Source organism: Elgaria multicarinata, chromosome 6 (genome assembly GCF_023053635.1).
Source record: "Elgaria multicarinata webbii isolate HBS135686 ecotype San Diego chromosome 6, rElgMul1.1.pri, whole genome shotgun sequence".
Classification (NCBI taxonomy): Eukaryota; Metazoa; Chordata; class Lepidosauria; order Squamata; family Anguidae; genus Elgaria; species Elgaria multicarinata.
Window position 1 is genome coordinate 96,836,068 of NC_086176.1, and position 26,256 is coordinate 96,862,323.

General features: G+C 44.3%; 1 protein-coding gene across 1 annotated transcript in view; it reads left to right on the plus strand.

Moving 5' to 3' along the window:
- The window catches only part of CCL28 (C-C motif chemokine ligand 28), a 45,015-nt gene that overhangs the window by 9,721 nt on the left and 9,038 nt on the right, over positions 1-26,256 (plus strand). The window lies entirely within an intron of this gene.

Below are 26,256 nucleotides of genomic sequence, written 5' to 3' on the forward strand. Positions count from 1 at the left end.
TCTTTTACATAATGGGTGTTTCAAATGGCCTTTGGTATTTGGAAAAAACTTTATGGTCTCTGTCTTTAAGCTGTTTAGTTGCATGCAATATCAGAACACTTGGAAGCTTAAAAGAATCTTGTGCTACCTGTATTGCATATTGGCAGCAAATCAATATGATCACATATTGAAATTTTGCCAAGTGTTTGTCTTTGTGTACTTTGACTGTACTTCCCTGTCATGCGTCAAAGACTTGCACAATCATAAAATCCAAGGAACTGCTGCTTATGGAAAGTTTACTAAATGTGAAGACGTATTAGCCAGTGAAATACTGCAGAAGCATGAAAGCAATACTCTACTGAGTGATACCTGTTCAGATAACACACGAAGCCATCGTTAGGCCTCTAACCCTTTTGCAGCAAATGTTGAGTGAGTGTGTTTAAACTGTGGTTATGTAGCCACCAAGGTTAAGAATGGTTCACATGATATGCTAAGCTGTGGTTCACACAACACACTAAGCCATAATGTTTAGTTCAAAGTGCTTAACCACCATGGCTTAGCATGTTGTCTGAACAGGGTCATTGATAACAGTTTTAAAAGTCTTATGTCTTTATAAAATGGGAGAAGATAAACTAGCCTGGGGCCATGAATGCAAGGGACCGTTCCTGTTTACATTCTCTAGCAACTGGCATATAGAGGCATGCTGCCTCTGATATGGGAGGTAATATGGATGTCCATCATGACTGGTAGCCATTGATACCCTTATTTTTCATTAAATTGTCAACGCCGCTTTTAAAGCCATCGCTATATCATGTGGTAGCAAACTCTAGTTTAACTACGTGGTATATGAAGAAATACATTTATCTGTCCTGAACTGCTTCGTTGGTTGACCTCTGGCTCTAGTATTATAAGAGAAAGAGAACCATGGCTCCCTATCCACTTCCTTCACACTATGCATAATTTGTACACTTCTATCATGTTCTTATTCACGTTTTTCCCCTAAGCTATAGAGCCCCAAAAGGTTGTAACTTCTCTACATAGATGAGTTTCTCCAGCTCCTAGATCATTTGTGGGATAGAAAACAATTATAAAATTAATTGAGAGTATGTTTGTTTTTCCCTTAAGATTAGCTCAGGCTCAAGCCCCCACCCAGGAAACCTGGGACACCAATTTAGAGATGTCTGAGTAGCAACCTCACCCACACACCTGGGGTATAAGTACTGGTATTTATTCAGTTTGACAACAAGCAACAAAAATAGAATATAGAAAACAACCTTTTGATTAACACATCTCCCTCCCAAGGTCTAGGTAGGCCGATGGAAGCCTGTGTCCTTTAGCCTTTCTCACAACCCCAGGAGACAGTGAATGAATAGGGATCCTCCAGGCATGCAATAAGGTGGATGGTAGGTGGCAGCAACAGGAACTGGGGTGCGCTGCAAAGAGAGCCGATTCAACAGGCCCAAACCAGGAACCACACCCAACACTAACTATGTCAAAGTTCAGCTCCTCCTTCTGCAGCAAGAGAGTGTTGCATGCACAACCTATATGCAAATGAGCTCCTTCATGTTAGGGCATGTTTTTCCTGCTCCCCCCCCCCCCACCGGGTGGTGTGTACTCATTTCTCTACTGCTTTACATTCTCCCCCCAGCCAAATATTTGACGTCTCGGCAAATGATATACAAACTCTTTTAGAATGGGCATCCAAATTCCCTCAGATCTATAACAAAACTTTGTGGGTGATACATAGATTTATAATTTGTTACACCAAATTCATCAAATGTCAATGTTTTCACAGGTCTTATTTCTCTACCAGACCTCCTGCTATGATAAGCAGCTGTACTTCCCTCGCTAGCAGAAGCTTGAGTCAGTTCAGGGGACTGGCTTTCTAGGGACATTTCATGGTCTGCTGCTGGAGTCTCGACATCAGCTTCTTCTATCAGAGCAGTTGGAGATCCTGGGGCTATCTGTGGTGCAGTGGCTATCCTATCATCTTGACTCACAGGAGTTGGAGGGTCTTCTGTGCCCCTAGCTATGCCTGAAGTTCCTAGGGAATCTAGAGGTGGTAGTAAGGGTATGAAGGGCTCAGCTTCAGCATTTAAGGCACTGGATGCTTCTGGACTCTGGGTTGATAACCCCAGCTCTCTCTCCTCCATCTCTGAGTCACTTTCTTCTTCTGCATGCTGTGGAATGCTTGATGGCTCAGGTCTCTGCACCTTTGACTGTGGTGGAGGTGCAACTCTCCTCCCTTGTTCCCCAGGTCCAACTGATGCGGTGTCAGGAATGCCTACTAACTGTCCAATCGGGAGTAGGTGGTTTCTGTGGAGGGTTTTTAGGGGTCCAATGCTGTTCTCTGGTTTTACCCTATACACAGGAAAAGTTCCCTATTTTTCTTCTATGATATAGGGCTGTGCTTTCCACTGGTCAGCCAATTTATGTTTCCTAGGGACTCCCAGATTCCGAAGCAGTACCCGGTCTCCAGGTAGCTGTGTGCTGTGCCCGCACTCTTGCATCGTAACGGTGCCTGTTCCGATCTGTATTTCTTCGGGCAGCAGCGGTGGCCAGCCGATAGGCTTGTTGGGAGTTGTTGTTTCATCTTCTCTACTTATTGGAGATGGGTTCTCAGATCTTCATTGTCTCCAGCGACCCCGAAACACAAATCTATGGGCAGTCTGGGCTCTCTCCCAAACATCAGGAAGTATGGAGTGAAACCTGTAGAGTCATTCTGTGTAGCATTGTAGGCATGTACTAAGAATGCAATGTGTTGGCTCCATCGTGATTTTTGTTCTGGGCATAGGGTGCCCAGCATGTTCAGCAAGCTGCGGTTGAATCTTTCAGGTTGGGGGTCCCCCTGGGGGTGGTATGGAGTAGTCCTTGACTTCTTGACTCCTGCTAGACTCAGTACTTCTTTAAGCAACCGACTCTCAAATTCAGGCCCTTGGTCGGAATGGATCCTGTTTGGCAGCCCATATACAGAGAAGAATTTTTCCCAGAGTACTCTGGCAACTGTGTTTGCCTTCTGATCTCTAGTGGGGTATGCCTGGGCATAACGAGTGAAGTGGTCTGTCACTACTAGGATACTCCCATAGTTTCGTTTGTCAGATTCTAAAGACAAGAAGTCAATGCATACCAGCTCCATGGGTCCCTGGGTGCTGATGCTCTCTAGGAATGTAGCCCGAGTGGGAAGAGTTTTCCGTTGGACACAGCCGGCACAGCTCTCACATTTCTTGGCGACATCGTTTGCCATCCTACGCCAATAGAACCGGTCTCGAAGGAGCTCCAGTGTCCTCTCAACTCCTAGATGTCCTAAGTCATCATGTAAGGCTCTCATGGCCATTGCTCGGTGCTGTCTGGGCAAAACCAATTGTCTTCGGGGCCCTTTTAGAAGCTCTGATGTGACACGGTATAACACTCCATCAATAATCTTCAGTTTGTTCCATTCCTTCAGTAACAATGCTGCTGTTGCTGAGAGCAGTGTTGTTTTTGAAGGCTTCTTTTCATTTCTTTCAACAAACCAGAAGACATCTTTGATATCTGGATCATGCTGTTGGGCACTTTTCCAGTCATGGGAATTCAGTTGCGGCAGCGGTGATTGATCCAGGGCGATATAGTTCACTGCTACACAAGGTATAGTTTCAGGGGGCAACCCTAGAGCCTCAGCGGCACATCCCATGGAAGGCTCAGCTTTCACTCCAGCTTTCTCCATCTGGCAGGCCTGGATCCTGTGGTTGCTCTAGCAGGATGGGTCTTCTTGCAGCAGGTGGGATGGATGCACGCAACCAAAACTGCTTTTCAGTTCCTGCTGGGATGGTGACAGGGTGTTTCCCCTCATACTGCAGAGTCCCCAAGGGCTGCTCATGTTCCACACCACTCTGAATTATGTGTCGGTAAGCTGCAGCACACAGTGAATACATTTTCAGCGTGTCCAAGAATTTATCCCCAGCTTTCTTTTGGCAATAGTGAGCCAGAACTTTAAACAGATGGGAGTTAGTTCCAATAATCACAGGTGGGCTGGCAAACCCTTTTGGATCTGGGCAAACTAAGGCCATGGTGTGTAACACCTCTCTGACCCCCACAACTTCCTCAGGAAACTCAAGCTGAATGATGATGTAGCCCAGATAGGGGTAGTTTGACTCACTGAGACCCCATAAGTCGAGTCCCGTCAGAGGTTGTATCTGCAAGTGGGGTGTTACCTTCTCATAAGTAGACTGGAAAAGGATAGTGACTTGAGACCCATTGTCAAGCACAGCTCGACAGGCTGCATTTTCAATCTTCACCTGGACTTCTGAACGTGGTCCCACCAACCCAACTGGAAGGCCAGAGTAAAGCATAGGGGAGTTGGTTTCTTTGTCATTTGGTGTGGAGCCGTAACTTCTCTTAGGCCTGGGTGACCCCTCCTCCAGGCCTAGTTCTCGTTTCCCTGGTTTTCCCAGGTACCACGGAGTCGCTGCAGAACCAGAGTAGAGTTTTCCTCATTTCAACACCTGATAGCTATATGACCATCATTTCCACACTTAAAACAAAAAAATGTCTTTCCTCCTCTTCCTTGAGGTGTAGCAGGTGGTGCAGGTTTAGGCCCCTGCAAATCTTTCCTTTGGGTTCCCTTTTGGACTTTGAGACCACTGCTTCTTTCCACACTTTGGAATACAGCCACTGGTTCATCCAGTTCAGCAGGGGGTTCATTTGCCCTGGCTGGAAATGATACTGCTGATGGAGAGGATGCCGATCGGGTGGGTCCCTTTCTCCTACAAGCTGCTTTAATAGCCTGTTTTTCTTCTTCCTCTCGAATTTCCTTCATCAGCTGGGAAAAAGTTGGAGGCTTTTCTTGTTGCTCCCTCACGCGGATATTTAATAATAACAGTTCATCATAGAGGGTCCCTTTCAGTACTTGAGCAACTCCTTCCTTATCCATCTGTCCTGGGGTCAGTCCACCCTTTCGGACTAGTTGCTGTAGTATTTTCTCTAATCGCTGCACATATACAGACAGCTTCTCCCTTCTGCATAGTGGTGTGAAATCTACACAAAAGGTCCTTAGCACTCTCCATACTCCCAAATGTATACTCCAGGGCATCTAAACATGCCTGTACATCAACTCATGGGTCAGTTGTCATCAAGCTGTGTACAACATCCAAAGCAGGCCCTCTCAAGCTCTCCGTTAAAAGCCTTCTCCTCTCAGCCTCTGGTACCTGCCAATCTTGCATCATTACTTTAACATGCTGGATCCAGGCTCCATATTCTTCCTCCCCAGGCCCTGGAGGGTTTCTGCCAGAAAATATCCTCAGCCTTCTGTAGGGAGTAGCTTCAGGATGAGGCTGCAAAACTTTCCCCAACATCTTCCCCATGGCTTCTATCACAGCAATGGTGGAGGCAGTGGCTTCTGTAGCAGTTGTTAGCGTAGGCGGCTGTAACAGTCCTTCCACATCAGGAATGCTCTTCCCCTCACGTTCTAGGAAATCCTTAAGTTTCTTGAGAAATTCCACATCTTGGTTGGGGGAGAAAGTCCTGTAGATTACAAGCTTCCATTCTCCATAGCTAGTAGAAATCGTGTGGGGAATCTCTAAAGTTCCCACTGCCACTTGCACTTCAACTAAGGCAGCATAAGCCTTGTCTTCTCGCCTATAGAAGAGCCCTCACACCTGGCACTGACTCAGAGCTTCAACATCATGCACTTTTTCTTTAATAACGTCCTCATCACAACCCTCAGCTATTTGGGTGACCAATATTGCTTTTAAGGGATCAATATTCAGGCCCTTACACCAGTCTTCTAGAAACTGCACAGCCATACTTTTAAACTACTGGTTATACGCTATATACTGGGTAAATGTCTAATTTACCAGCGTGGAGTGAGGGAGGAACTACTCAGACCTACCTTACCAATTAAAGATCCATCCCGGACGAGCCCCCACAAATGTAACCCTTGGGTCGGTACCCAGGGCCGGGTTCTATGTCTAGGGGTTGTTTGTTTTTCCCTTAAGATTAGCTCAGGCTCAAGCCCCCACCCAAGAAACCTGGGACACCGATTTAGAGATGTCTGAGTAGCAACCTCACCCACACACCTGGGGTATAAGTACTGGTATTTATTCAGTTTGACAACAAGCAACAAAAATAGAATATAGAAAACAACCTTTTGATTAACACATCTCCCTCCCAAGGTCTAGGTAGGCCGATGGAAGCCTGTGTCCTTTAGCCTTTCTCACAACCCCAGGAGACAGTGAATGAATAGGGATCCTCCAGGCATGCAATAAGGTGGATGGTAGGTGGCAGCAACAGGAACTGGGGTGCGCTGCAAAGAGAGCCGATTCAACAGGCCCAAACCAGGAACCACATCCAACACTAACTATGTCAAAGTTCAGCTCCTCCTTCTGCAGCAAGAGAGTGTTGCGTGCACAACCTATATGCAAATGAGCTCCTTCATGTTAGGGCATGTTTTTCCTGCTCCCCCCCCCCCACCGGGTGGTGTGTACTCATTTCTCTACTGCTTTACATGTGTTAGTGGAGTGATACTTGTCTATTTATTTCTAAACCTTAAGAGGAAATGTTATTGTATAATATTGTATTATGTTTTTGAAAATGAACAGAACAGTGCAGTGAATTCCTTGGGAGCATGGCACAAGGTTAATATCCTGCAAGTATCTTTGAACCTACAGCTGCAGACGCAGTCTATTGAGCTCCTCAGGTGCCTCCAGTTAGATGGACAAGCACGAGCTTCATACACACACATGCACACTCTTTGGGGCAGAGCCCTTTTCTATAGATACAAGGAAGTTTGCAGTGTTCAGTTTACATGCTAATGAACCCCTGCCTTTCCAAAGTAATCTGTTCACACTAAGCCATTTTTTGAGTAATGCATTTCTGATATAGATGTGTTGTAAGTGATGCCCTAGAGTCTTTTTCTACTCCACTTGCACGTTTTTGCTTCAGTCAGTTCAGAACGCTTTGCTAAGGGGTTGAAATGGAGCAGGATGTTCAAGTCACAGATTGAAAACATGACAATCACAGGGATTGTGGCAAGGGCTTACAGCTAGGGCAGAGTCCTTCACAGCTGACACTTCACACATGGCTATGTTGCTTTCTTTAAACAGAAGAAACAAGAGATGTGCAACTATGAGACCTAGTTTGTGTGTTGTATACATGTAAAAATAAATAATTTACTCTTCTGTGGTATCCCACCCTTTGTCCAAACAGGCCTGTATAGTACACATAGGCATTATTCCATTTTATCCGCAAAGACATGAGGTAGGTTTGGGTGAGAGAGATTGGCCCATGTTCGCTCACTAAGCTTTATTCATAAGAAAAGGTTTGAACTCAGTTTCTTGAGCCAGTCCTATACACTAACTCTTTCCTACAACATACTCTTTACAGTAGGTTGCAGGTCCTACCAACCTTTGGGCGGAAGAAATAGGATGTCATAATGGAGAGGGTATTTTTGTTTACTACACGTGTACTTCCTCCAAAAAACTCAGTGGCTTACACATGGGTCCCAGACTATCCATCGGGCAGTTTGGGGGCCAGCCCAACTGATTAGAGTGAACCGAGAGCTTGAGTCCATTTTCACCTTACAACTGCACACACATACATACACTTTCACTCTTTGAACCTCAGTTTCCCAACTCCAAAATATGCCATACCTTGCAGGGCTGTTGAAAGCGTGGACTTCAGAGTTTTGACAGTATTTGAAAATATTTAGTTTATTTAATTAAAAGTCAATCCTAGTGCAACACATTTCCTTGTCCTAGGTATTTATTTAGGATGGGATGGTGAATTGTTTTGGATTGTTTTAGTGGGGTGGTCACTGATACTAAATGCAACTTTAAATTTGAGTAGGTGTGATGTAGGTTCTCATGTATGGACTAGCCCCCTCAAGTGTAGTCACTGGGTGTTTTTTGCTAGATGTTTTATTTTTTAAAAATGATGTCTAAGGACCAACCGTTGTTTCTTGTCCTGGTTTAATCAAATTAAGTCAGTGTAACACCACATGCATTTCACCTTAAGGACTGTTACAAACTGCAAACAGGGAGGCTTTCCCATGATTTCTTTATTCATTATATCCTGCCTTTCCTCCTCAAGGCGGGCTAACGAATAAACAAAAACCTTGGTTTTTGATGGTCAATTTAAATCAACAAATTGATTTAAAACAATTAAAACATGTGAGAAATAGAAATACAAAGCACCCAGCCAGTTAAAAAACCTTGAGCAATAAGTCATCTTGCATTAACAAAAGCTTGCCTGAATAAAAACATTTGTCTGCTGGTAAACCAACAAGGAAGGAAGCAATTTTGCTTCCCTTGGCAGGAAATTCCAGAACAAGGGAACTGTTATGCCCCACTTTCTCCCTAAACCTTGCTTACTACTTTGATATTTTAAGTTGGTCCAAATAATAAAATTACCCCACTGTGGCTTTTGAGTTTGTTTATTGTTTTTAATGGACCAACACAGCTGTCTTAACTTTTTTTGATTATGACAGGGTGTGCACATCATGACCAATTCTTGGGTTGTTGAACCCAGGAATTAGCAGGGGCATGTTGGAATGAACATGCTGCCTCCCATGCACTTGCCTCTTGCACTTTCAATTAACAATCCAGTTTGTTCTGTGATGTGAAAAGCTGGAAACTGGGTTGTTTAAGGGTTAAACAACCCAGAGTTAACCAAGCCACAAACCATTACTTAACTCTGGGTTGTGCAATCCTGAAACAACCCAGAGTTCCCAGGTTCACAAGGCACGAAACAACCAGGAATGGGGCATTGCTGGGTTGTTAATTGAAAGTTCAAGCAGGTAAGCTGGAACTAGTGTGCCCACACACTCCCATGTACTCACAGACAATCCATGGTTGACACACTATGGGTTGCTTGTGCAAACTAGGTCAATGTATCAAAAGATCTGAGCCAATTTCTTCCTGATAATTTATCTTCAGCCAAAATGACTGATAGGTCAAAACAGAGAAAGAGAGAGAGAGGAAGGGTGTGTGCTTTATCTAGGCAACCAGTCCTTCTACTTTAGTTTCAGTCTTCTCCTCTGTGCCAAATACTTGAGAGTCATTTTCCAGATGGTCATTTATTGGTTGTCGGCCAAAATAAACATCCAGATGTCATTCCACCCCCCTCAAAAAAATCCAGTGATGACTGCCAAGCCAAAAGTTACAAAACCTTGCATTCACCAGTCACGTGATGCATCAAGGGGCATTCCCTTTCTTTGCTCATGTAAATTTCCTTTCTTTTCTCCTATTGCAGCCTGCTTTCTGGGAAGCAGTGTTGAAATAAGCACAGAGTCTGATGAAGAGAACATTCATTTATGCCTAAGTCCCTGTATGGGACAGTGTGCCCATACTTAAATGATTGATATGGGTGGGGCTCAAACCCCAAAGAAACATTACAATAGAGGTGGGGCCCTCCATCAAAAAGAGCCGCCTGGTCTACCACTCTCCCTGCCAATGGCTAGTTATGCAAAAGATGGGAGGTGATGTCACCCCCTGAGGTTCCCCACCCCTAAAATAAGGCCAATGAAGTTGGACGGTAGGGTGGGGGGACTTGAAGTTCCATTCTATTAGGACTAGTCAGATGTGTAAGGGGGCAGCAGGGACCGCCCCACAGCCTCTCCACCGAACCATGTGCACCCTCTAGCCCTCCCCTCTTAATACCTGCATGGTTTGGCACCTGCTGAGGGCCCACGTCCCAGCAAGGCCCCACTGACAAGAGCCCCCTGGATTCCCCCCTCCTCTTTCCCATTGCAACCTCCTTGTTTTCATCCCTCCCTCTCTCTGGATCACTCAACAGTGGTGGTGAGGAGGAGCAGTAGATACCACTGCCTATTTGCTCCCTGGCTCTCTGCCTGATAAGCAAGCAAGTGGTAGCAATGGTAAGAAAGAAGGTCAGGAGCAACTCCAGTGAGAAGGTAGACTTCAAGGTGCTGTTTTTGACCTATAAAGCCTTACACGGCTTACCTGACGGAACGCCTCTCTCAACGTGAATATACCTGGTCACTACGTTCAACATCTAAGGTCCTCCTCCGGGTGCCTACTCCGAGAGAGGCTTGGAGTGTGGCAACAAGGGACAGGGCCTTTTCGGTGGTGGCCCCCAGACTGTGGAATGATCTCCCTGATGAGGCTCGCCTGGCGCCAACGCTGCTATCTTTCCGGCGCCAGGTTAAGACTTTCCTCTTTGCCCAGGCATATGGCGGCACATCCTAATTGCCCACATGTTTAGTTTTTAAATCGGTTTTTAATGTGTGTATGTTCTGTGTTTTAGAGTTTTAAATTTTGTACACTTGTTTTTACCTCAATTTTAGAATTTCTGTAAACTGCCCAGAGAGCCCTGGCTATGGGAGCGGTATATAAGTTTAATAAATAAATAAATGAATAAATAAATAGACTTACTAAGAGAGAAAGACCATTGACGTTCCCTTCCCAAGGTCCCTCAAAAATCTGGAGCCAGCCCTGGATATCTGCATGTTTAGGTGAACTTGTGAAAGGGACCTCTGTATGTATAGCTTGTTCCATGTACTCAAGAGCCCTGTATGAAAGGATCTCCAAGGGAATGGAAGGTTTATGGGTGCACAGATCCAAGGATGCTGTTTTAATTTGGGAAAAGCAGGAAAACAGACTGATTCTCTCAGCATACCAAATAATGTAGGTGGGAAATTAGAATTTTGTAATATATTGTGGTGTGTAGGGAGTGTCACTTAGCAAGGGGGGAACCACACAAGCTTTCCACTCTGCCCTTGTTTTTCAGCATTTCTTGATTTCAATCGTTCTGCATGCTCATAACTATCACTTTAAAAACAAAAAACAAAAAAACAGCTTTATGGAATGGGCACAGACATTGACAGCACAGCCAAATCAACGGCACAAAACAAACAGAGGTGCTTGTTTCTCCCAATTTGAAATTTATTTATTTATTTATTTATTTATTTATTACATTTCTATACTGCCCAATAGCCAAAGCTCTACAACAGTTCACAACAATTAGAACCATCAAATACAAAAATGATAAAACATAATATAAAATATTAAAATGACAATATAAAACCAAAATGAAAAATAAAAACCAAAATACAATGTAGTAGCAGGGCAAAGATTTAAAATACAGAAACAAATTTAAAAACAACAGAAAGTGAAAGACTGAAATGCCTAGGAAAATAAGGTCTTCATCTGGCATCAAAAAGACTTCTGAGGACAGGCTGAAGGAGATTGCTATGTTCAGTCTGGAGAAAAGAAGACTGAGGGGAGACATGTTAGCAGTGTTCAGGTACATAAAAGGATGCCACAGGGAAGGTGGTCAAGAACTATTTTCCAAGGCCACAGAAATTAGGACCCAAAATAATGGGTATAAGTTACAGTTACCTAGATTTCAATTAAATATAAGGAAAAACTCCCTGATGGTAGGATCTGTACAGTAATGGAACAGTCTACCTACGGAGGTTGTGAGTTCTCCAACTCTGGGTGTTTTAAGAAGAGGCTGGACAGCAACCTCCCATGGATGATTCAATTGGTTTTCCCACACTTTGCAGAGGGTTGGACTAGAATCAGCCTTTCTCAACCTGGGGCGCTCCAGATGTGTTGGACTACAACTCCCAGAATGCCCCAGCCAGCTCTGCTGGCTGGGGCATTCTGGGAGATGCAGTCCAACACATCTGGAGTGCCCCAGGTTGAGAACCACTGGACTAGATGATCCTTCCCAACTCCACAATTCTATGATTCTAAGACCACAACGTGGGTGCCAAGCAAACCTCTCTGGGGAGTTCATTCTACAACCAGGATGCCACAACAGAAAAGGGCCTTTTCATAGTAGCGACTCACCTTACATCCTTTGGTGGAGGCTCCCACAGAAGGTCCTCTGAAGATGATCAGAGGCATACCTGGGGGGAGATGATCCTTCAGATAATCTTGTCCCCAAGCCATTTAGGGCTTTGAATGTTAACACCAGCACTTTGAATGAGGCTGGAAATGGACTGGCAGGTACTGCAGATGGAAAAGTACTGGCATAATATGATCACATTGGCCTCTCACCGTCAGTGATCTCACTGCTATAATTTGGACCACCTGAAGTTTCCAGACTGTGTTCAAAGGCAGCCCCATGTATAACACATTGCAGTAATCCAGGAGAGCTTACTAGAGCATAGATAACCGTACCTAGGCTAACTCTGTCCAGATAAGGACATAGCTGGTATATCAGCCTAAGCTGATAAAAGGTGCTCCTTGCCACTGAGTCCACCTGTGCCTCTAGTGACACCGCTGCATCCAAGAACAACCCCAAACAATGAACCTGATCATTTAGGGGGAATACAGACCCCACTAGAACAGGTTGAACATCATTTAGTTGGGCATAAAAATCACCCACTAACAGTACCTTGTCTGGACTGAGTTCAGTCTATTGGCCCTGATCTAGTCCATTACTACACCAAAGCACTGATTCAGAACAACCAATGCTTCACCAGGATTCGATGAAAAGGAGAGATTGACTTGGGTGTCATCCACATATAGAGAACCCCTCAGTCCACACCTCTGGATAACCTCCCTCAGCAGCTGCATGTGTAGATGTTGAACAATATAGGGATTGATTTTATATATGACTTGTAACTGGCTAAAACCCATTCAGGGTTGCCATAATAATACATGTAAACAACATAGGGAAAGAATAGAGGCCCTGTGGCATCTCGTTGCAGAACTGCCAAGGGGCAGAGCAAAAATCCCCAGCTTCATGTTCTGGAATGGTTATCTAAGTCAGAGCAGAATCACTACAGCATTGTACCTCCTTCCAACTCCCAACCCAGGCAGCCTACCTAGAAGGATACCATGGTTGATGGTATTGAAAGCCACTGAGAGGTCCAAGAGAATCAAAATGGTCTCACACATACCCCAGTCCCTTTCTCACTCCCTTGGTCATCCCACAGGGTGACCAAGGCAATTTCCATTCCAAGCTCAACTGAAATGAATCGATATAATCAGTTTCATTCAAGAGTACCTAGAGTTGGCCAGCAACCACCCACTCAAACACCTTGCCCAGGAAGGGGATGTTGGCTACTGGTCTATAGTTGTTAACACAATCGGGGTCCAGGTTAGGCTTTTGCAGGAGAGTGGCTTAATTACCTCCTCCTTTAAAGAGGCTGGTACCAACCCCTTTCTCAAGGAGGAATTTACAACCTCCTGAACCAGCCAGATATCCCGTTCCTATTAGATCTGATAAGCCATGAAGGGCAAGGGTCAAGCACACAGGTGGTTGACTTGAGTTGGCCAAGCACATTGTCCACATCCTCAGGCCCCAACAACTAAAACTCATCCAATAGAGCTGAACTAGATGGTGATCTTGGGCACCTCTTTCTCTTCTCCCAGGCAGTTAACAACATAGGCTGTTTGTTTCTCACTGACCCCAGAATAGCTGTTTTTACAAGGATAAGGTTGTTTTTATGCTTCTTAAGTTTTAAAATTTTGTACATTTGTTTTTAATATTTACTGTTTTTAACTTTTGAAAAACCGCCCAGAGAGCTTCGGCTATGGGGCGGTATATAAATGCAATACATAAAGAAATAAATACTAAGAGAACTACTTTAATTGTGGTGTCCAATTTGAGCAACTTTATCTACAAAATGCTTTGCAAACTTGTCACAGCATGCTACTAAAAGTCTCACCATCTCTCTCCCTGGCCCAGATTAAATGCTATATAACTTATATATCCAGTATTTCAGTAGATCGTGAGCTACTTCCTTGCCCACTCATATCAGGGGATGGGATTGCTGGGCTGGATGAATCTAAAGCCCCAACCCCAGCAATCTTGTTTTACTCCAGCTGTCGTACAACCATGTTTATGATATACTAAGGAGTGTAATCAATGAGTCTCTTTATGTCTTGTTTCATTATGTGCATTCCTTTTGTTGCCTTTATTAACTTCATTTCAAAATAAAATTCAATGAACAAGCTTGCTCAGTAATCTGTCCAGAAAGAATTTTCATAGCTAGAAAGAAGAGAGATATCCGGGAAAAACTGGCCAGAGTTTATGTAGTTGGCTGCCAAGTACGTTAAAATGGTCACCATTGTGTCAACAAATGTGACACTTGGGATGGGTGGCACACCTCTACACACTCCCACATCTGCCTCTCTGTGAGGTACAAACATTGATTCAATCTTTGGACGTCAGGATCTCGAATGTTATGGCAGTTACACCTACCCAATGTTGCTTCATGTTTTCTGTGTGTATCGCCTAGCGCACGTTTCTCTCTTATGTTGCAAGCCTATGTCTCTTAATGTGGTTTGGGTTCAAAGTGCACAGCGAGCAAATTCTTTTGCCAAATGTTCACTATTGTGCAGGGACAAGGTTCATCCAATTGCTGAAAAAAAGTCATACATGGCAATCAAAAGAATCCTTGATGAGAGTATTTTTTGCTGCATTTATCTGTAAACAGAAGACCACACTCCCTGGCTTAAATTTCTTGCTATCTTTTTTGTGCGAGAATGGCGAGGGATGAGTTATAACGTGGGAGACCTTCTGCCCCATTATTAGAGGCAGGGTTTGAGCCCAGTGCTCGGAGTAGAGATGGGAGAGATATTTGTTTAATTTGCATTTCAATACAAACTTATCAAATGTGCAATTCCTGAACCAAAACACAAACTGGGACACAGTTTGTTGATGAAGTCCGTATGTTTTAGGGATGCTGCAAGGGCATCGATTAGCGAGGTTGGGGGAATTGAGGGGGGCAGGAAGACATGCTTTTTGGAGGCTCTGGAAAGCATGCTTAACACACACACCCTGCTCCAATCAGGGAAGACCAAGCAAGCAGTGGTGCAAGGGCTTGCGGGGCAGACACCGGCCAGGCTCATAAAACCCTATATGTTTCCGAAGTTTGCAATGCAGGTCACAAAACAGAAAATGCATAGAAAATGCATACGTTTGAAACAATGCACACAAATTACAGATCTATGCACGCAGAAATTCTCTCTCTCTGTCTCTCTCTCTCTCACACACACACACACACACACACACACTCATTAAACAGGGTAAACATTTGAAAAAATGCATACATTTGCAAAAGCGTGCACAAAAATGCATAGTTTAGGGGAAAGCATGTTTTTCAAAACAGTGATTAGCATAACATTTTCATATGCTTATTTATAGAGAGAGAGATGTGCATTTAGAAATAATTGTTACAGTTCAAATAGATATAGTGTACACCTCTTACCATACTGTGGAAGACTGTGACCAGGAACATGGGTTATCAGAGTGGGTTATTTTGGCCAAATAAGCCATTGTGGGTTAAAAAGTAGTCCCGCCAGATAACACGATAATGCACAATGGGTTAAATAAGCCACTGTGGCGTATTTATCCTATCATGGGTTATGGTGTTGTCTGAACCCCATCTGGGTCTGCAGGTTCTGTCTGCTCTCTAGATGCTAACTGTTGATGGGCAACAGTTCTTAGGGTTCGTTACCTTTAAACTGGAATTGGACAGGACAGCCCTTCACATAGAGAACACTTCCAAAGAGAGGACATCGCCCTAGTAGCCCTTTAAGTAGAGGACTGTCCTCTATACAAGAGGGCAGCTAGTCACCCTAAACATCTCTATCTGTCCCCAGCTGCTTTACCTACACCTGAAATTTGAGACCAGGAGCAAGCAACTAGGGATAGTGTGTTTTGAAAGCACAGGCTTTCTCAGTTCCGTATCCAGTGCCACCCACATTATAACAAAAGGGTGTGCCTCCATCACATCTAGTTCAGCTCTTAGTCAACTTATTATATGCCATCTTCCCATAAGCAGCAGAGAAAAAGTAATAACCATAATTAATAATATTCATTGTCATTAATATCACGGTCAAAATAATATGGGCGTACCTCAGAAGGTTCTTGCAAAGATCATTGAGAGATAATGTCCGTCAAGGGCTTTCAACATTTTAAATTATATGTGCTATAAAACACTTGGTAGTTCCAGCTGGAAATCTTTTGATACAGATTTTAGACAGAGGCATCTCCCCAGACAACTGAGTCAGATTTTCATCCAGTTCTGCTGTAACACTTTACATTGCAGTGGCTCCTGATTGCAGCAGTTTATTTATGTTGACATAAAACAACCAATTTCTGTTCCAATGTGTGGGCGTTGTTTCCATTTTTTTTTTCCATACCAAGCATAGCACTTGGTGGCCTGAAGAACGAGGCCTTCATCCCTTGCTCCCCAGACTTCTCCAGGGCCAGTAGCTTTACTGGCTGGAGAGGATATGGAATGATAACTCAACACATCTAGAGAGTACCAGGCTGAGGAAGACAGCCTTAAATGAATCTGCCCTTGATCTCTGCTCCACTGCTGAGGCCCATCTCAGTTACTCCACCATCAGAGGTGTGGCAGTGCAGGTGACATAGTCACTGACAGCTTTCCAGCAGGCAGGGAAGATCCTGCTGTTCTCTTACAAGCTTTTAAAAAATATTTTGTCTCTCTAATTTAATATTTAATTATGGCTGGCTGGGTCATGCTGGGAGTTGTAGGAGATTTTCCTGTCTAAACATGCATAGGATGGCATCCTTAGGGCTTCTTCATAAAAGCAAAATAAAACACACTTGTGACTGGCCACTCCCAGAAGTTCATGGGTCCTTTTGATGATGTTGGCAAGAGCCAGGACATCGCCCATGGTTTCCTCCTTATTCTGTTTTAAAACAGATCAGAGAAAAGCTGGAATAAACCCTAATGGCACTAAATTGGCAGTATGTAAAGCTGGCATTGTGCAAACAGTTGTATTGAAAAGGGATTTCAGCAACTGTCATTTGTATATATGGAGAACCTGGTGAAATTTCCTCTTCATCACAGCAGTTAAAGCTGCAGGTGTTCTGCCCTCTTTTAAATCTGGTCACTCTAGTATAACTCCTGCACCTTTAACTGAAATTCCCTTTTCTATGCAACTGTTAAAGGTACAGGAGCCCTGTCCTCCTTTTCATATGGTCACCATAAAGAAGTGCCATGCTGGATCAGACCGAGAGTCCATCTGGTCCAGCACTCTGTTCACACAGTGGCCAACCAGCTGTCAACCAGGGACCAACAAAGCATGACATGGTGCAACATCACCCTCCCACCCATGTTCCCCAGCAACTGGTACACATAGGCTTACTGCCTCAGATACTGGAGGTAGCATATAACCATCAGGGCTAGTAGCTATCGATAGCCTTCTCCTCCAGGAATTGATCAAACCCCCTTTTGAAACCTCCAAATTGGTGGCTATCACTACATCTTGTGATAGTTAATTCCATAGTTTAACTCTGTGCTGTGTGAAGAAGTCCTTCCTTTCATTTGTCCTGAATCTCCCACCAATCAGCTTCATGGGATGACCCCGGGTTCTAGTATTATGGAAGAGGGAGAAAAATGCCTCCCTATCCACATTCTCCACACCATGCATAATTTTGTACACCTCAATCATGTCCCATTGGCATCTACTCTCAGTCAGCACCCGGCAGGTACAATTACGTTGACAGGTTCTCCTTTCGTAAAATTAAGAGTGGTACATGGAAACATAATGTTCTGGTAGTAAAGCAAAGCAGCTTAGGCACACTTCCACATGCTCCATCATACACACAAAGAGACAGAACCAAACCAGGGTCACACTCAGTGGGAGAGGAACGCATCAGACAAGTCTTAGAGGGGGAACTGGAATGTTTCATTACCAGTGGTGGCATAAGATTTCTCACTGCCTGAGATGGGATGATGCACACTTCTGTTGCTGCTGCCCCCCCCCCCCCACTCCAGAATGAGAGATCAGGGCAGGTGGCCTCTCCAGAGAGCTGCTCAGGCTTTAATGCCATGCTTTGAGGGGTCCTTCCTCAAAATGAGTGTCAGGATTAGGCCCAGCATTTCTGTAGAGGCCTGAGAGGTCATGGGAATGGACTCAGAGTCAAATATGGAAGAGTATGAAGTATTAGGGGAGGGACCAGAGCTTCAGGGAGACAGAGAAGACTCTGCCCAGGTGCAAGCTAATCCATTGGAGCAAAGCCCAACTATAACTGCTTTGTAGGAGGGAAACCCAGCAATTCACAGGGGGAAGGGTAGGAGGTGGGCATGAAAGACACAAGGATAGACATACGGTCAAGAGCAAGGAGCAGCTTCGAGAAGCAAGGCATTTTGCAAGGTTGGCCCATCACAAGAAGTCTCTAGGCAAAGACCATCCCTGATGGCAGGACTGGAAAAACCTCTCAGGATCTGTACTGCAGACTGGCACTGAATTTGCAACGACTTCTCCCCCAACAGTAATGCATCCATCAAAGTGATCTTCAGGTAGTCTAGTTAATATTGTGTCAGCTTAATCAGGGTTGTTAGCCGTAGGTTGCCTTAAAAAGACACAGTCTGTAACCTGAACCGCTGTTAGACTGGAGATTGACTGGTTCATTACAAATATGCCCTGAAGGTTTGGCACTTGACAATGAGGCATTGTGAGGTGATCCTGGAGACTGCCTCTATGGATCGAGAGATCAGGCACGCTCTCCAGAGAGGCTGCTCACCTTCCCGACCTCTCACTCTTGGAAAGTCCTCAAAGCAAGAGATCCAGAGAGCCCACCTGCCTGATCTCTCTCTCTCTGAGCTTTCTCCCAAAGCAAGAGTTTAACTGGGTGGACAGGCAGCCTCTCTGGAGTGCCCATCTACCTGATCTCTTCCTTTGGGAGAAGGCTCAGAGTGAGGTGTGTGTGTGTGTGTTGCTCCTTTAAGGAGCAAATATAATCCTGATTTGCTACCTAAGCAGGGGATTCACCTTGCCTCATGAGAGGGCCTGCTCTGTTCAGGCCCTTTCCTTCAGTGTACCAGACCTCCTTGGTAACCTGGCCCATTCTTTGTGGGATTTGAAGAAGGCAGTTGACTTTCCAGTTTGAAAAGGACTTTTGTGTTCTGACCTTTTTTTTTATGTTGCTGTGGCTGGCTGCTGTTTTTGTATCCTTAGAAGTCCAACATACCTTGAGATGCATTCAGCTCTCTGAACTCAATTACATGTAATTTACAGTTCTTTTCATAGAGCTGGGAAAGGTGCAGAAAAGAGGCAAGCAAAATGATGGAGGGAATGGAACAATTCCCATATGAGGAAATGTTACCTAACTCTGCTCTGCCTACTGGCAACAATTCTCCCAGGAAATGAGAAGGGTTTTCCCCCAGCACTGCTAGTAGAAATGTCAAGGAATAAACCAAGGACATTATTTATTTATTTATTTATTTATTTATTACATTTCTATACCGCCCAATAGCCGGAGCTCTCTGGGCGGTTCACAAAAAATTATGTACATAAAGTACATGCTCTGGCGCAAAGACATTTTTTTTTCTGACTTGGCACGACTTTTCCTTTTCCTTTTTTCTAACTCCTTTCCTCACCTTGTGTTCAGATCTAGGTCTCTGGCTTTCAACCTCAAAATAATTACGCATAAGAAGAGTTGTGCTGAATCAGACTGGCAGAATCCTATCTGGTCCAGCATTCTGTTCACACAGTGGTCAACCAGGTGCCTATGGGAAGCCCACAAGCAGGACGTAAGTGCCAAAGCACCCTCCTGCTTGTGTTCCCCAGCAACTGGAACAGAGAGGCATATTGCGTCTGATCGTGGAGATTATGTGTTGCCATCATGCCTAGTAGCCATGGAAAGACTTGTCCTTCATGAACTTGTCTAATTCCCTTTTAAAGCCATCCAAGCTGGTCTCCATCATTACAACTTGTGGCAGCAAATTCTATAGTTTTAGCTATGTGCTGTGTGAAACAGTATTTTCCTTTATCTGTATTGAAAATAATTTATTCATCTTGAATCTTTTAGTCACCTTTAAACTGAAAAGTGTGTCTGGAACCCAGCAAGAATTGGGTTGCAATCCAGTAAACTTTTCTAAACAGTAGCTAGAAGCAGCTAGCCACATCATAACAGTATGACATGGAAGGCTATATGTTAGGGATCAAAGAAGCATTTTTTTGTATTGGGTTGGGTCACTAGAGCAGGAAACATTAAAAGAAGAAAAAATGCCTATTTTTCAGTTGATCTCAATTTGACCATGGCTGCTTCTGGATATGAATGGGGCTGCCATCCAAGAGTGTATACTCTGTGCACTAAAAATAAACATTCACCCAGGGAATCTGAATGTGCCTGAATTCTGCAGTGGGCATGAATTGATACATTTGCAGTTTCTATTATTTTCAGTAATTCTGCTTTTTGCAGGGAGCTTGTTAGCATAGCCTATTCTGGTGTTACTAGTAGGGGTGCGCACGGACCCCCCGATCCGCTTCTCTTCCAGATCTGCAATTTGCAGATCGGGCCGCTTCGCTCCACCCCCGCTCCGCCTATAGTCCGCTCCGCTCCGCTGCGGAGCTCCGGATCCGGATCGGAGCTCCGTTTCCCCCCCATAGGCTTGCATTGAAAGCTAAAAAAGTATACAACTTTTTTTCTGTTACAGTTAGAAACCTCAAGTTTGGCACCATGACACCTCATGGATGTATACAAATGCATGCCAAGACTCAAGCCAATCCAAGCCTCCCCTGATTTTTGGGGAATTTATGAAAATCGGACACCCCATTTTCAGACATGGACTGTTCTCTGACATTTTGACAGATAAAAAAAAGGGAAGTGGGCACCCTCACAGATGCCATCTAGACACACAGTCATGCCAAGTTTCAAGCAAATCCCATCATCCCCTGATTTTTGGCGGGGCTCTAACCTCTAATGCACCACCCATAACCCCAATTCACACCCCTTTCGATAGCTCCATCAATTTTCACGTTAGAAACCTCAAACTCGGCACCATGGTAGCTTATCCAGGGATACACATGCATGCCAAGACTCAAGCCAATCTCATCATCCCCTGATTTTTGGGGAATTTATGAAAATCGGACACCCCAATGGCAACTGCTCTCAGGGTGGCTCTGCCTTAGTCCCCCTTCCAACGCTGGGATTGGAGGATGCTTCATGAGGTGATCAATTCACATCAGGATTGGGAGTTGAATGTGCCTGTCATCACTTCAAAAAAAAACCCCCACCGGTTTACCCGCTGTCCCTGTTTGTTTACCCGACTTTTCCAAAAATTATAGCAAGCGAACCGCAGCACACAGAGAGCTGAGAGTAGGCTCAAAATGACCTCCAGCCACGACTCTCTAAGCACAAGATGTTTCAGAAAGATAGCTTAAAAAACCATACAGTTATCTCCTATTCTTTTCCACAATGCAATCCTATGGGCGAAATTTTTGAAAATGGCGATTGGAGCGGTCCGCGGAAAGAGAAGCGCTCTGCCAATGGGCGCTTCTCTTCACCTTGCTTCTAGGGGTCCATGGTTCGCTTCTACTCCGCCTCTGGACAAGGCGGAGCAGGCCAATTCGCTTCTGATTCTCCGCTTCTAATCGGAGCGGAGCACATGCCTAGTTACTAGTCATGGGAACAACACTGAGATGGAAATTCTGCTTCATCCATTGAAAAACTTTTCCAGCCACTTCTCTAGCTTTGTAGATTTCAGCAGGCACTGTCTGCACACATTCATAGCTTCGGTTCCCAGCCAGAAAAGCTAGAAACCTTGCCAGAAAAGAAAAGAAAGCTGAGAAGCAGAGCTTGGATATGGATGTCCCTTGTAATTGCTTGCTGGCTTGCCTTTCACATATTCACCTGTCAGCATTGCAAATAACTTCCTTGAAGCTCAAGTTAAATGACTGACTGTCCTTGAATCTATTCCTTTCTTGGGAAATGCATGAATACATCAGCTTAAACAACTTTTAGATTGGCTTTAGGGTTTCAGAGATATCTAGACAAGCGTGGATCAGAGAGGAGTAAGAATAAGACCAGAGGCTATGGTGCTACCTGCCCCATTCTGGTGCCCCCAGAGGAGTCAAACTACAACTCTCATTATCCCCAGCCAGCATTGGCCTATTTGGTTTCAGGGTGATGGCACTTATAGTCTATCACCTGTGGAGGGCTTATATAATACTGGTTTAATTGCCAATATCCGCTAGATAATGGAGAAAGCCAAGGAGTTCCAGAAAAACATCTATTTCTGTTTTATTAACTATTCTAAAGCCTTTAACTGTGTGGATCATAACAAACTGTGGCAAGTTCTTGGTGGTATGGGGATACCAAGTCATCTTGTCTGCCTCCTGAGGAATCTGTATAACGAACAAGTAGCAACGGTAAGAACAGACCACGGAACAACGGACTGGTTTAAGATTGGGAAAGGAGTACGGCAGGGTTGTATACTCTCACCTTACCTATTCAACTTGTATGCAGAACACATCATGCGACGTGCTGGGCTTGACGAATCCAAGGCTGGAGTTAAAATCGCAGGAAGAAACATTAACAATCTCAGATATGCAGATGACACCACTTTGATGGCTGAAAGCGAGGAGGAGCTGAGGAGCCTTATGACGAAGGTGAAAGAAGAAAGTGCAAAAGCTGGGTTGCAGTTAAACCTCAAAAAAACCAAGATTATGGCAACCAGCTTGATTGATAACTGGCAAATAGAGGGAGAAAACGTGGAGGCAGTGACAGACTTTGTATTTCTGGGCGCAAAGATTACTGCAGACGCTGACTGCAGCCAGGAAATCAGAAGACGTTTGCTTCTTGGGAGGAGAGCAATGACAAATCTTGATAAAATAGTTAAGAGCAGAGACACCACACTGACAACAAAGGTCCCCATAGTTAAAGCAATGGTATTCCCCGTAGTAACCTATGGCTGCGAGAGCTGGACCATAAGGAAAGCTGAGCGAAGGAAGATAGATACTTTTGAACTGTGGTGCTGGAGGAAAATTCTGAGAGTGCCTTGGACTGCAAGAAGATCAAACCAGTCCATACTCCAGGAAATAAAGCCAGACTGCTCACTTGAGGGAATGGTATTAAAGGCAAAACTGAAGTACTTTGGCCACATAATGAGAAGACAGGATACCCTGGAGAAGAGGCTGATGCTAGGGAAAGTGGAAGGCAAAAGGAAGAGGGGCCGACCAAGGGCAAGATGGATGGATGATATTCTGGAGGTGACAGACTTGACCTTGGGGGAGCTAGGGGTGGCGACAGCTGACAGAAAGCTCTGGCGTGGGCTGGTCCATGAAGTCACGAGGAGTCGGAAACAACTGAATGAATAAACAACAATATAATATTGTTCAGTTTTTTAAATGAAAGGCCAAGATTTAATTATTTTAAATACATGTGATGGACAAATACAAGTACCAGACTTGGATTTACTAGTGTTGGGTTGTGTTTTAATGGAATTAAAGACTTACAGAGCTATGCTGTGCCTCTATACTCAGAAGCCCTGTGATGTTCAATGGAGCTTGCTTCCAAGTGAGTACCACTTCAAGAGATAAAATAATACACACTAATTTTCATTTTATCTTTTGATATGCCACCCTTTGATTAATGAATTTGCAGGGCAGCTTACAGCAAATCAAAGAAAGTCAAATGCAGTATACTCAAAATATAGAGTGGTCACGTGTCCTACGTTATAGAAGAAAGCTCTCTTTTTGAAGGTGTCTTCTATTTAAGGGGCTGTAGCTCCAAGTCTACTTTGAAGAAAATGAACTCTAAGAAGTAGAAGATGGGCCTTGAAGTTGGTCATCAAGAGTTAGCACCTGGACAGCAGACTGAGAAGCATGGACACAGGTCACCTGGTCACTCGCACTATGAGATAGGTGTAGTGCATTTCTACTTAACATAGCGTGCAACCCTATGCATATTTAGTCAAAGAAAGGTCCTACAACTCCTAACATTCTCCCATGCTGGGAGTTCTAGGACTTTTTTCTGCCTAAACACGCACAGGATTGTGCCCATAGTAATTATGTCTAAATTTGCATCTATACACATAAATCAGTATTTGCCAATTTGATGCAAAAAATGCCCTTTTTGGCCCTTTTGTTTTGGTGACACATCCCCTCTTCTTTGGCGATACATAAGTGGTCACCCTATCAAAATATGAAAAATACAGTAACAACAAACAGAAAAACCAAACGTTAGAAATGTAGAATAACAGGAGTAATAATGAAACGATCAAGATTTAACTCCAGCAAAGCAATAAAACAATAATTAGTACCAATCAAGACACGGTTACATGATCAAAAACCTGGGGGAAAGAGCAAATAACAAGACCAAATTCGGTGCTCTCCTGGGAAGGGCATTCCACATGTGCAAAGCCACAACTAACAAGGTCCTTTCCTCAGACATCACTTGTTTAGTTTTGGAGAGTGGGGGGGACCTCCAATGATGATCGGGCTCGTCAAGGTTGGACTTTAAAAGTAAGCGTTCTGAACTGTGCTCGGATTGTCCATAAGTAGGCAAGATGTGATGCGGGTTGGCAACCTAAGTAGCTTGTATTGTGAACCAGTGGTAGTTTTCCAGAAGTCTTCAATGGCAGCTCCATGACAAAAGAACTGCAGTAGTCTAGTCTAGACCATAGATATTGTGGGCAGATTCCCTTTGGCCTGAAGGGCTTGCAGCAGGTGCACCTGCCTCTATGTACCGCATACAGAAAGACTAGATTCCAGTGAGGAGCTACTAAGGTCCAAACTAGATGTGACGTTAGAAGTGCGATTGCCAAACGTGGACCGTCAGTGGGAATGGAGTCCCCATCTGAGTCCTGCCGGTAACAAACTCCCAGTCCCGGATCTCCTGAGTCCTGGGCAGGATTTACACTACTGCTTATAACGGTTTATAAGGGTTATGACAACTGTTCAGGCCCAGGACACATTACATATACCATTTTCATACTGTTTTAAAAGTGTTACATCCTGCTTGGTGTGAAAAAGACTTGTACTATAAGCACTGCTGTAGATCTGAAGTCAGTTTTTCCAGTCTCTGGCAGACCACAGCCTGTGCAATGGAGGGCAGGTCTCTTTTCTGCTCGTGCTCCATTCCCTGTTCTTTGCACAGCCACAGCAGAGAAGTGGAAAAGAAGGGGCCATTTCTTGTCAATTTGTTTAAGATTACTTGAATCTCCTCCCTCCCCTGCCCCCCTTTTTTTTCTTTTATGGTTGCTATATTTTAAGATTGCTTGGTTTCATTTAAAAAAAAAAAACTGGTTTTGCCTGGCAATGGTTAGAAAACACACACACCACTGTTTGTTGATGGTATTTTATTTAATGGGCAGGGGGCAGGAGAAAAACTACTCCTGGGTGCTTGCTGGGCTAGAAATATTTCTGCCCTTTAAAACGAAAACAAGAAAAAACCTGTTCCTTGTTGTTTGTGGCCAATTCTGATTTTTCTGCTGCTGCTGCTGCTTCTATCTCCTTCTCCTGGTTGCTGTGCTTGGGAGGCATGACATTATTTCTCATCTAGGAGGCCATGTGCTCAGTTTCTCTTCCATGACCCATGGTTTGCCTGCCCCTCTAGCTTTGCAGACATGATCTTAACTGCCCCAGTTTCGCCTTTCTGGTATGGCTTGCTGGCTGCAATGGATTAAAAATGGTTTCACCATTATTACTATCATCATCATCAACATCAACATCCTGTCCTTTACAAGCATGACCTGAAGTTCACCTACGCCAGTTTTCCTTTCCTGTAATATTTTTAATTTAAATTTTGAATTACTATTATGTTATATCCCAACTTCTTTTCCTCTTGCAAGGAACTGAAGTTGGCTATGGATTAAAAATATGTGTTCTCTGTGCTACTGTGCAGATTTATTCATAAGAACATAAGAAGAGCCATGCTGGATCAGACCAAGGGTCCATTTAGCCCAGCACTCTGTTCACACAGTGGCCCATCTGCTGTCCCACAAGCAGGACAGTGTGCAACAGCAACCTCCCACCCATGTTTCTCAGCAACTCGTGTATACAGGCTTACTGCACATAGCCATGAGAACTAGCAGCCATTGATAGCCCTCTCCTCCAGGAATGTATCCAACCCCCTTTTAAAGCCATCCAAATTGGTGGCCATCACTACATCTTGTGGTAGTGAGCTCCATAATTTAACTATGTGCTGTGTGAAGAAGTACTTCCTTTTATTTATCTTGAATCTCCCACCAATCAGCTTCATTGGATGATCCCGGGTTCTAGTATTATGGGGGGGGGGGGGGGGAGAAAGAGAGAAATGTCTCCCTATCCACATTCTCCCACACCAAACAGTCACAGCCCACACGCTCACCTTTTCTGCCATGCTAAATACTTGTAATGCGTTGCTTAAACAGGTTTGGGGGCTTTGCGGAGGATGGGTGGCAACCAAAACATACTTGGCTCCATCTCTAGTGACCCATCCTACACACCACGAGCACCAGTGGGCACCAGCCACCAGTCAGTGGTAGGACACATGCTTTGCATGCAGAAGGCCACGGGTTCAATCTCCTGCTTAAAAAAAGAAAGAGATCAGGCAGTAGGTGATCGGAGCAAATAACTTCTG